Source organism: Bubalus kerabau, chromosome 4, assembly GCF_029407905.1.
Source record: "Bubalus kerabau isolate K-KA32 ecotype Philippines breed swamp buffalo chromosome 4, PCC_UOA_SB_1v2, whole genome shotgun sequence".
In the NCBI taxonomy this organism is placed as follows: domain Eukaryota; kingdom Metazoa; phylum Chordata; class Mammalia; order Artiodactyla; family Bovidae; genus Bubalus; species Bubalus kerabau.
The window spans coordinates 56,479,167-56,486,061 of record NC_073627.1 but is presented as its reverse complement, the minus strand read 5'-3'; the positions used below and the strand labels follow the sequence as shown (position 1 = coordinate 56,486,061).

The following is a 6,895-nucleotide window of genomic DNA, read 5'->3' as shown; positions in this document are numbered from 1 at the left end:
TAGTCAGAGTCCTCCATTCTTCCATTCCGATCCCCAGAGCAATCACCTCTCACCTGTTGAGCTGTTTCTTCTGAATGTTATCTGCACATCGTTATGCAAACACTGCCATCCTCTATTTCATGTTTTAACAACATAGTCATTGACTTTCTGCCATTGCAAAACGGTTCACCTCACTCACCTGACCTCCCTCTCCTTTAGTCTCATTTTCCCAACACCATTATATCACTGTCTTGGCTACAGTGGTCACTTTAGGAAACACACTACACCCTCCCTGTTCACCCACCCTTGGCTCTGATGATGCTCCCCCTCCATGCTTCCCAAGAAGGGGCCGCTCACCCTGCAACCTCCCCTCCTCCCTTCTCCTTCCTCTTCTCCCTGTTTCCATCCTACGTACTTTTACCTTGTCTCCATCCCTAGCATTTCCATTGTAACTGTAGTGAAGCCTTCCATGCTTTGCTTAATGACTGATTCTAAAACTCATAAACAGGGGCTTCCCTGGTGGTCCAGTGGCTAAGACTCCACACTCCCAACGCAGGGGGCCTGGGTTTGATCCCTGCTCAGGGAACTAGATCTCACATGCTGCAACTAAAGATCTTGCATGCCACAACTAAAAAGATTCTGCAGGTTTCAACGAAGGTTGAAGAGCCTCAGTGCCGCACTAGGACTTGGGCAGACAAATATATAAAAATAAATATTAAAAAAATTAAAAAAAACCAATAAACAATGTTTACATGGCTGAGATTTGTATACGTACACATACGGCTGTTTGCCTGGCCAATGACATTCCTGCTTATGTTTGTTTTCTTGCAATACTTTTCTTTGATCGGGAGTTTCAAATAGCTTTTCTTTTCTTTTTTTCCCCCCAGCAATAGTTGGCTTCATCATCTTCTCAATTTCTCCCTAACTTTCCTTCCCAATAGGCATTCTATGGAGATTCCCCCTCCCCGAGGATCCACCTTCTCGAGCCCTCTGCGCTCCTGTGCTTCGGTCTGGACAGTGAACATCCAGAAACTTCCTTTCACTGGTTTCTTGGGCTCAACCCACACTTTCGGAGATCTGGGTTACAGTCTTGAGTCTCTTCCCTTATGTTGCCAGAGCAGACCACTAAGTAACATCCTATGCAGAGGTGTATGGTGGGATATAAAACATAAAATAATTTTATATTTGGAAATTATTTAGTTTGCCTTTGGATGATTGATGATGTGGCTGAGCATTGACTCATAGGTTGTAAATCTAATTCCCTTAAAACTTTGAAGGCACCGCTCTATTGGTATATAGATTTTCCTTTTTAAATCCATGATTCATTTTCATTGTGTCACTTCACAGGGACCTAACCATCGGCAGAAGCTTTTAGGCTGCTGTCCTTATTTTGGCTGACTTCTTGCTCAGTGATGTTCCCTGTTTCACTCACTGTTCTGAGGCCTTGTGTCCTTCGACTCTGAGAAATTTTCCTGTATTATTTCTTTGACAATTTCCTCCCCTCTGTTGTCCTCCTCTTTTTAAAAAAATTTTTATTGGTGTACAGTTGCTTTATAATTTTGTGTTACTTTCTGCTGTATAGTGAATCAGTTTGTGAATCAGTTTGTCCTACATCTATGTCTCTTTTTCTGCTTTGCAAATAAGTTCATCTGCACAATTTGTCTAGATTCCACATATAAGTGATATTACACGATACTGCCTTTTTTCAGAAACTCCTAACGCTTGGATCCTGTTTTGATCTTTCCTCCCTACTTCTCATCTGTTGAACTCTTTTTTTCCATATCTGTCTTGATGTTTTCAAATCATGCAAGGATATTTAAGCTCGAGAACCATTCGTCTTTTCACTTTGAGTCTTACGTGAAAATGTATTTCTGGTTATGTTGTTTCTATAATAACAGAGTGACAGACATTTCAAACAAGAAATGTTCACTTAAGACTTGAAGGATTATCATAAAACGTAAACCGAAACTGCCTTCAATGAGCAAGGCTCTGAAAACTTCAGGACAAAAGGACGGTGAGTGCTTCTAGAGGCGTGAAATGAAGACCGCGGTAGCAGGGTGAGGCAGGGCCCAGGTAAGACAAGGAAAACTGTGGTCTTGGCAAGCGCTTCAGGTGCAACCTCAGATCCCCACACTCCTGGGGCACTCTGCCCCCTGCTCCCCACCCCTGCCAAGACGTGGGCAGGGTCAGCCAGTCGGACAGAGCGGCGAAAGGGTCAAATCTCAAGCCTGCGAGGAGACCTTCCCTGAGCAAGGCAGCTGGGCTGGGAAGGGCAGGGGGTCTCCCCGCCGAGGATGGAAGCCAAGCAAGGCCCAAGGCCTGGGGCAGAGGGTCCAGGCAGACAGGGAGTCAGGCTTAGAGAGGGGCCCAGCGTGAGGTCTGAGCGGATGTCCAGACCGGCTAAGAAGCTGACTCAGGCGCCAAACACCGGCGGGCACCCAAGGTCGTGTAGGCCAGGGGAAGGAGCACTCAGCCATCCGACTCACGGGCGAGCAGGCTCCTCCCAGCCTTAACCCACGACTCAGTGGCGCAGGGCCCTCCCGTAACGAAGAGGCAGCAACAGAGTAGGAACATCCGCCGGAGGCTCCAGGATCTGATGCGCGTGGACGGTGTGCCCCTTGTGGGCTGTGGAGTTGCCCAAAGCCTCGTGTTGAGCAGCCCCTCAAGCCCGCCCTGTGAGGGGAAGGAGAGCCGCGGGCCCACACACACCAGCGCCGCCACCTCGGCCGGCTGTCCCCTTCACGCGGCCCGCGCGGGGCTGAGCCGGGCGCTCCGGCGCGGAGGCCCCTTCCGGGCCTGTGGGGGAGCAGACGTGTGAACACGGAGGGCTGGCGACTCCTTCACGGTTCAGCTGCTTCCAAAGGAGATGCTTGGCAGGAGCAGAGGCCTGCAACCTGTTGTCCCTCTGCTCATTGTTTATTTGTGGAAAGAATACTTTGGATAATTAGTCATTCATGCAAATGTTTACTTGGCCAACAAATGTTTATTGGATTCCAATAATGATAATAATTAGCGCTCATGGAGTGCTTGCTCTGTGTCAGGCACCGTGCTAAGCCCTTTGAACTCCGCTATGTGCCAGATGTTAGGGGGACAGAGATAAAGATACAGTAAATGCCTTCAAGTTGTTGAGAGGTCAGTAATCAACACTGCAGCCATTTTATGTAACCTTTACAACTGCATCCTGTGAAGTATCCTTCTGGAGAAGTATAGTATAACAGTTAAAGTCCCTTCTATATCAGAGACCTCATTTTGAAACCTGTTTATACAACTTTTTTGGGTAATTTACTTAAACTGATTAAGCCACAGTTTTCCCATCTATAAAATGGGTGTGGAATTCATAACAGCTGTGCCTCACAAGATGTGACAGTTAAAGGCAATAATGCATTTAAAATGCTAACACATTACTTGGCACATAGTGAGTTAAGTCTAGGGTACTGTGGGATTCCAGGAATTAATGTAGCATAATGTTAATTAGGTAGCCCCAAAGCATCATCTATCCACAGGATGAGTAGGAGTTAGGCAAAGAAGGAAGTGGAATATTAATCTAAATGGTTTATATTATTCTGGTTGGAAGCCTAGCATTTTCTTACTGCCCCCCATCAGTGTTTCTGTGGAGTAACACAGACACCTTCAGTTCCAATTTCCACCAGCATAATTCACAGTGTGTAATTGTAGGAGACCTTGGAAAAGTCCGTTTTTGCTTCTGGGCTTCAGATTCTTCATCTTTACAGAGAAAATGCTCTAACAATCCCAATTAGAAGTCTATCCTTTAAGTATGTTCACTACAGCGTTACTGATAATAGCAAAAACTTGTAAGAAGTATAAATACATACCAATGGAGAAATAGTTTAATAAACTATGATGCATTCATACATAGAAGACTATATAGTTGCTGCTGCTGCTGCTGCTGCTAAGTCGCTTCAGTCATGTCCAACTCTGTGCGACCCCATAGACGGCAGCCCACCAGGCTCCCCCATCCCTGGGATTCTCCAGGCAAGAACACTGGAGTGGGTTGCCATTTCCTTCTCCAATGCATGAAAGTGAAAAGGGAAAGTGAAGTCGCTCAGTCATGCCCGACTCTCAGCGACCCCATGGACTGCAGCCTACCAGGCTCCTCCATCCATGGGATTTTCTAGGCAAGAGTACTGGAGTGGGTTGCCATTGCCATACAGATGTAAATTCTTATGAGGTGATATGGAGAAATGTACTCTAGTGAGCCACAATTTACATAAAATAAATGTACTAATTCGGGGAAATATGATACAGCTCCATGCATTTTGGCAAATGTATTCATTTGTCATCATCCCACACATCAAAAACAAATATTTCCATCATTTGAAAAATTTCCCTCATGTCACTTTTCCATCAATTCCTCCCCACCTGCACAGAGGAAACTGCTATCTTGATTTATAACACCATAGATTCATTTTGTCTCTTCTTAATCCTCATATTTTTGGGATTACAGTCTTTTAAATTTTCAACCATATAGCTGTTTCAAGAAATAGTAGTTTCCTTGTTGTTGGTATTGTACATTCAATGCTTGTGTTCCCCCCAAATTCATATTTTGAAGCTTTAAACCTCAGTGTGGCCATATTTGGAGATGTGGTCTTTAAGGAAATAATTAGGTTAAGTGAGGTCATAAGGGTGGGGCCTTGATCCAATAGGATTAGTGTCCTTATAAGAAGAAGCACAAGGCAAAGGCCCAGTGAACACACAGCAAGATGGTGGCCACCTTCTAGCCAAGAGACAAGGTCTCAGAAAACTGACCAGCACCTTGATCTTGGACTTCCCAGGCTCCAGAACTGTAAGAAATAAATGTCTGTTGTTTAAGTTATCCAGTCTGTGGTATTTTGTTATGGCAGCCTGGGCAGACTTGCTGAATATTAGTCTGCTGTTTGTCTCTATACCACAGTTTTTTATTTCCTGTATATGAACATTTGCGTTTTTTCCATTTTGGGGCCAATCTGTATAAAGTTGTGTGACCAACCTGAATTCCTGTATTATATGATAAATGTACGTTTAACTTTATTATAAAGTGCCAAACAGTCGTTCAAGGTGGCAGTACCGTTTCATATTCTAACCAGAAATAAATGAGAGTTCTGGTTGCTCCATGATCTTGCCAACACTAGGTGTTTTCAGTGTTTTAAACTATATCCATTTAAGTGTGTATAATGATCTATCTCACTGTGGTTTTAATTTTGTATATCCCTGTTGACAAATGATCAGGAACAGCTTTTCTCATGATTCTCTCTCTCTCTCTAAGTCGCTTCAGTCGTGTCCGACTCTGTGTGACCCCATAGACGGCAGCCCACCAGGTTCCCCCGTCCCTGGGATTCTCCAGGCAAGAACACTGGAGTGGGTTGCCATTTCCTTCTCCAATGCATGAAAGTGAAAAGTGAAAGGGAAGTTGTTCAGTCGTGTCCGACTTTTTGCGACCCCATGGACTGCAGCCTTCCAGGCTCCTCCATCCATGGGATTTTATTAGGTATCAAAAACTAGATATCCAGTTTTTTTAAATACTTTAAGTTTTTTTTATTGCACTTTTGTTTTTAATTTTTAGGAGTTGTACGTATTCTGAATATGAGTCCTTTGTCAACTATAATGCATTGCGAGTATTTTTTTCTAGTCTGTGGCTGTCTATTCACTTTTTAAATTATGTGTGCTGAAGAACAGAAGTTTTTAACTTATAAGAAGTAAAATTTTTTATGTTTCTCTTTTTTGTCTTAAGAAAATTTTGCTTACCCCAAGATCATAAATATATTTCCTGTTTCAGAAAGTTTTTCTAGAAGCGTTATAGTATGCCCTGTTTTGTTAAAATTTTCCCTAAGTATGCAACATTTTTGGTATTCTTGTAACAGTTATTTAGAATTTTTTTTTTTCCTGTGAGTCATTGTGACTAGAAATGCAATTGATTTTTTCACATTACCTTTTTATTATGTAAATTATCCCATTAGTTCTAGTAGTGGTTTAATAAATTTCTTTGGATTTTTCCATGCATTAAATCATATTAATTATCTGCAAGAAGTTTTGGTCTTCAATTTCAATTTCATATATTTTATTCATTTTTATTGCCTTATTACTTGGATAAGATCCCTGAAAGTACGTTGAAGAGTTGTGGTAAGAATCCTTGTGTTGTTATGAATCTTAGGGGAGGGTGTTCAGTCTTTCCCCACTAGTATGACATTAACTATAGATTTCCATGGATAATTTTTATTAGATTGAGGAAGTTTCATGTTATCCCTTGTTTGCTGAGAGTTTTCTCTCTCTTTCTAAAAAAATGAATTAGTTTGAATTTTGTTATATGTTTTTCTTCAGTCTATTGAGGTGTTCATATGGTTGCTTTCCTCCATTCTATTAATACTGTGAATTGCATTCATTGGTTTTTAAATATTAAGCTAGCCTTGCATTCCTGTATAAATGGCATTTAGCCATGATATATATTTTTAATGAATTGGTGAATTTAATTTGCTCATATTTTGTTTAGTATGTTAAGGTCTATATTCATAAGTGATTTGGGCTTAAAATTTTCTTTTTCTGTAATGCCTTTGTCAGATTTTGATATTAGGGTTATGCTGATTTGGAATTGTCCTCCTTCCTTTGTTCTCTGAAAACATTTGTATAAAATTGGCATTTTCTTTTAAAAAGTTTTTAATAAAATCCACCAGTTAAGCCACATGGGCCTAGAGTTTTCTTTGTGGGTAAGTTTTAAATGATCAATTCAGTTTCTTTAACAGATATTGGGTGATTCATATTTTTCACTCCTTCTTGAGTTGGTCTTAGGAAGTTTTGTTTTTCAAAGAATTTTTCAATTTCCTCTAGTCACTGATTTTACTACTATAAACTAGAGTCAAAATGAATTGCTCACTTTATTTAAATATGGATTTATTTTTGTCTGTGTTGGGTCTTGGTTGCAGCA

At 41.6% G+C, this 6,895-nt stretch overlaps 1 long non-coding RNA gene across 1 annotated transcript; it reads left to right on the top strand.

The window, feature by feature from the left end:
* Window positions 1-4,683: 4,683 nt before the first annotated feature.
* On the top strand, window positions 4,684-6,653 carry LOC129651435 (uncharacterized). The gene is made up of 2 exons (XR_008714138.1): window positions 4,684-4,783; window positions 5,243-6,653. It is a non-coding gene; the product is annotated as an uncharacterized LOC129651435 (long non-coding RNA).
* Window positions 6,654-6,895: the final 242 nt, after the last annotated feature.